At 29.8% G+C, this 5571-nt stretch overlaps 1 long non-coding RNA gene across 2 annotated transcripts; it reads right to left on the reverse strand.

Moving 5' to 3' along the window:
- Positions 1-1337: 1337 nt before the first annotated feature.
- LOC131675294 (uncharacterized) lies at positions 1338-3170 on the reverse strand. Of its 2 annotated transcripts, none has more exons than XR_009303031.1 (6): positions 2919-3170; positions 2677-2835; positions 2376-2598; positions 1993-2288; positions 1632-1928; positions 1338-1566 (listed from the first exon to the last, which is right to left on the reverse strand). It is a non-coding gene; the product is annotated as an uncharacterized LOC131675294 (long non-coding RNA). The 2 variants fall into 2 exon arrangements; XR_009303030.1 differs by having other exon boundaries at positions 2907-3167.
- Positions 3171-5571: the final 2401 nt, after the last annotated feature.

Below are 5571 nucleotides of genomic sequence, written 5' to 3' on the forward strand. Positions count from 1 at the left end.
TTCATCAGATTCAAACCTTCAAACTTATTCAACCAACATCTAGGGACTGTCCGTTTTTCTACTTCAAACTATGACTGAGAATTCTACATTAAATGCTAAGCATTTTTCAATAATAAATATAGATAAAGTAATCGAATTAACTTTCAGTTTGTAACCACGAGTACTCAATTAGCAGTGACAAATAACAATCTAGGTTTAGCACTGACGGAGCAATCGACATAATCAAATTTTACCAAATCTGGGAGCCTATTTTCTAGAGATCCAGCAGAACAACTTTCCCAACAACAACGCTGGTGTTTATAGTACAACATATGTCACTATGATGACTGCGTAATCAAATGGTACTAATATATCCGTAAACTATCCGTACAACTACAGATTGGACTCAAACTTCTAATATATTTGTGAGAATTTATAATTTACTAATAATTAATGATCCTAAATTCGCTAGCTGTATTATGTAATTATTAATAAAATTGTAGTGAGAATCACATTTATTTTTACACCTAATTTAGAATAGCTACGCTTTGGTCTTTAGAGCCAGGCTGCATAATATATTTAATTGATAAAGTGAACTGAACTATAAGCTAAGTTCGATCAATTATAATTATATTAAAAGTGTTGTACGAAGAAATCAAACATCTACCACGCCTAAATAAAAATTATTTATTTTAACCTAATTATGAACATACTGTTCACGTAAAAGTGCAAGAATGCTTCAAAACAATGAAAATAACATCAATATAATACAGTAATTATAACAAGAAAAAAGTTCTTATATGTTTTTTTAAATTATTATGAAGGATCAAACTAATAACGTGACCATACTTTGATCTCTTTGGGCGACACTATATAATTGTAAATAAACATGACTCCGAATTAAGCTCGTTGAATCAATTAATTAATTGCTAACATAGACAAAAGAATTTTACTATGAACTTCGTTGAAAGCACTATTGACTTCTAAGTAAACAACAAGTAGTTATTATTTTTTTGCCGCATTTTCAATGTCGAAATTGAATGCCGTCAAAATTTTAGATATAGAGCTTTTAATTTCAGTAACCTGTTTGGCTTTAAGGTACTATATTTTGATTTTCAACCCGACATGAAATTATATAAAAAATTATTGATTAAAAAATCTTCTGAATATATTATGCTAAAACTAGAGGGCGCAAATTCCCTGCTCTTGCATCCATCCCGCACAGCAATTCTACTGAACTGATTCTCAAATGTAACAATAACAATTTAATTTTTTTCCAGATAAATAAAATATTTCACATGATAATGATGTTTAAAATAATAAATCAGAATATCGAAAATTTTAGTATAGTTTATCAGTTTATAGAAAAAAAATTGAAAACAAAAGAAATACGTCTTTAAAGAATCGTTTTTAATTAAAAATATTTTTCGTAAGAATATTTTTCCAATAATATCATCGTCCAAGTAGTATAAATAATTAATTATTTGAAGATATTGAAAGCGTCTCCATAACTTGTCAAATCGGCCAACGCGCTGATGCGTTTGTTTGTCAAGAGGTTTGAATCAGAGAACCCAAGAAATTCGTTATCTGAAAAATCAAACGTTATCCGAGTTGAAAATTTGAACAGCATAATATTATCTTTTCCAACATACCAGATCTGTATGCCAATTGTCATCGGAAATTTTGGAGTTATTAGTTTGATTATCAGCATTTAATTAGGACCTCTCCTCGGTTGTTGGCTCTTGTTCGTCAATAGCTAGCTACTCGGAGTCATATCTCCTATAATATAGTTTAAGCTATAGATATCGGATTGTCAATAAGTCTATAAATTCCAAATGTGCAAGTTGAAACCATATAATTGGTTCATCGATTTGATAAAACTGACGAATGATAAATAATATTTGATTTGAAAAAGTTCTTTACTCCAAACTTTGTTTGATTTGGCGTTTCTGTAAAGAATTATTTTAAAATTAAACCTCTAGAGGTTTCCCGTTGACAAATAAATCGTATTACCATTAATAAAAGACTTTGTGTAATTAACTGAACGATGCTATCATTGGCTGGAGTCATTTCGGATCGTCAAAGTTACGATCCAATACTTCTGACGATGCCGATACGCCCACGTGGCAATCCATTCATTTCTAACATCTCTACCAATTCTTCTTCTCTTTCTTGTCCTCCTTCTCCTCTTCTTTCTTGTCGTCCTTCTCCTTCTTCTCCTTCCCGCTGTGTTCTGTTGGCGCGCATCTCATATTGGTGTATTTTGATAAGAGTAGTGATGAGTACAACAAAAGATCCACAGATTATTGCTATAAACACATATAACATAATATATTTGAAGGAGAAAAAGTAATCTGCAAATATCGTTGATGAAATAAAAATTATTCAATTATTACCAACTATAACATAGTAAAAATACCAATGTCGACCCGTATTAATATCAGGTAGGATAGGCAAATGGCCGCCATTGCAAAAATCCCCTTTACAGCATTCATAACTATAATCGTCTTTATGCAGGAATGTTACATTACAAATATCTTGGAATACCTCTGTTGTAGGGATGCATCCACGATTATAATTAATGGTTGCGTCGGATCTTCGAATGGCATATTTATAGCACTAAAATTTCGAAATCATTTGATGCGTATTTACTAATTTGAAATATAAATGATGAACTAATTGAGAGCTTTTACTTACATTAATTGTAGTGTTGCAGGTTGGCAAATTCTTTACTGCTTTTTGGCACAAATCACCTACACACTTAAAACAACTAAACTCAGATTCCGTCATAATTTTTCTTTTGTGTACACACAATGAACTATTATGTTAGACCAATTTGGGATTCTAATTTCAATCCTAAACGAAATAGTTATTTAATATTAGAAAGTAACGTTGATAGCGCGATTTTACTCATGAATTTCACAAACCGTTCTAGATACTTTTGGACTAGTAGAACCTTGGCAGATCCTGTGATCGTTAATGTAGATATACGTTGTTCTTTCTCTGTTGAAAATGACAATAAATATTTACCAAATTGATGCCAGATCTGTGATAGTACTACCACGTAGATGGAACGACAGTGAAGTAGATTTGGTAAAGTAAACAACAGCTTCACTTTCACACATGTGTTGCTAGCTTATGGTAGAACTTAACAAGCTTATATATGATTATTTATTAAATAAGATTTCGACGTGTTACATCCTACCGATGATGTACTTGAATTTCAACTAGAATGGAAACTTGTTAGGAGCCTACTGAAGATCTTATTTATTACGTTGATGGATTTATATAACCAGTAGTACCATTTATGTCTTGGAATATACTTATTAGCATTCATTATATATTTAAAAAAAAAAAAAATTATATTAGCGCAATACAGACAAATAAATGAAAGTACAATTCTGTGGCAACGTATTAGGGAAAGGTCATAAATCTAATATTTAGAAACAATATGAATGTTAATTCATTTCATAATGTTGATTCATGTCTTTTTGCTTTAAGTATTCAGTAAAATTTTGAGAAAATATAAAGTCATGACAAAATTTTCTACGATTAAACTTCCAAAAAACCTAGTTTTTTAAAATATTTTTGCAAACTGAAAAAAAATTAATGAAAAATATAATTTTTCTACCTCTACGTGGCTTTCCACTCCTTGTTATTTTTCATAACAGTGATTTAGGCTTTATTCAATAAGTAAAATATTACAAAATTTTTGTGAAAATGCACTATAACTATAACCGTGAATGTCTACCAAAGTATTTTATTTACATTGTGAAGAATACTTTTTAGAATAACTTATATTGAATTTTTAGTATTTTTGAAACTTTTAGATAATTTTTCAACACAGATCTTTGGATAATAAAATCTTAACACTTCATTGATAACAATTTAAAATCATAAGTATCATATTAACTTCATATTTATTTGCCAATAAATAAAATCGTCAGTTATATCTCATACCAATCATGGGAATATTTAATGATTATTGAATTTTCGAATTTTGAATTTCACCAATAAAAGTTTTGATTTGTATTCGTGCATTAAAATAAATGTGAAAAAAAAACGAAAAATATGAACACGCGAAGCGCGCTAACATCACTAAATATTGTCTCAAATGATAGGATAATACGGATTGAAAAATGGACATTGATGATTCAAATGACAAGATCAAAAACAATTTCAAGAATTTCCTTTAAAATAAAAACAGCCGTTGAAGTTTAGAATAAATTAGATAACGATTTTTTCACAGGCCTAGGCCATGCCGAAAATATGACTTGAACGTTCATTAAAAAATATGCGCTCAAATTTGTGCTTTCCATATATTGTTTTGAAAAGTACCGTAACTAACGTGTTCGAGAAAAAGAGTCGTCTATCGTGCCTTTCCACCCTCGCTTCGCTCGGACGTAAATCTCACGTGAGACAACAATCTACTTTCCCGTACCAGTTAAGTATTGTATTATTTTAGGAAGAACTTGATAAATTATTTTCACAATGTGCCACTATCAGATTCACAACGGTCGCTTTCTTAAAGTCAAAGATCGAAAACATCTCTTGAACATTCACTTTGAATTTCGAATTTAACAGTTCACATCAAATAGATTAGGATTTTTTGTATGATAAATGACTTTTCTTATGACGATACCATAGTTATTGTTGCCAATATTACTATTATAATCGCTAATATTAGTTTGGTCGCTTGCATACGTCGCATTTGGATCAGTCGCGAATCAATTACATATTATTTAATAAATATATTCAATTATTATCACATTTATGTAGCACAAAGGTTCCAACAAAAGCACTCAGAAACAATTTAAGCCGTGTATTAATCAGGTACTGACGAATGAATTAGTACACAATTATTTCAATCTCGATTCGACAGGTACAAATTATTTCAGGTATTTAATTCTTCATACTACGCAAGCGATTAAAATTTTGGATTTAACTAACAATTACGTTAATGATTTATGGAAGGCTAGGCTCCTTTGAAATTCCAAAAAGGCAAGACTACGATAGTTTTGAATTTGATTTTTGCGGAAAGTTTGAGAAAACGAATAATGACCAAATAATAGAATACATGGTAATAGATTGATACAGTCATGTTTTGAATATATTTCAGTACAAAATGAAGATAATTATGTTAGTATGGAGAATATTACAAATCAAATAATTGCATATGATTATACTTAATTATACTATGTAAAGTAAAGATATGTTAGTATATTTATAATAATATATTTCCACGGATAAAATGTTAATATTGCCATATAACTAGATGTTTCTTTCATAGAAACCAACTATTATACAACTCGAGGCGGTTCGTCGCCAGGCGATTTTCATTTGAGAACTGTCGTTGGAAATACCACGAAAATTGTGATCCTTTTAAACAAAAGAAATGAAGGAATTGAATTTTTGTACAGTCATGATCAACTGAACTGAGTAGATATATATTTACATCAATTTCTTTGAAGTTACAGATATATTGTTGCTGTGCGTAACAACGGTAATTTAGGTAATAATTTAAAATGTTGATAACATGTTTAAAACTCATTTATTATTAAATTTCCTCTAAACAAACTATATTACAGAAAA

This window comes from Phymastichus coffea, unplaced genomic scaffold (assembly GCF_024137745.1).
Source record: "Phymastichus coffea isolate CEN01 unplaced genomic scaffold, Cenicafe_Pcof_1.1 PCOF00001, whole genome shotgun sequence".
NCBI lineage: Eukaryota > Metazoa > Arthropoda > Insecta > Hymenoptera > Eulophidae > Phymastichus > Phymastichus coffea.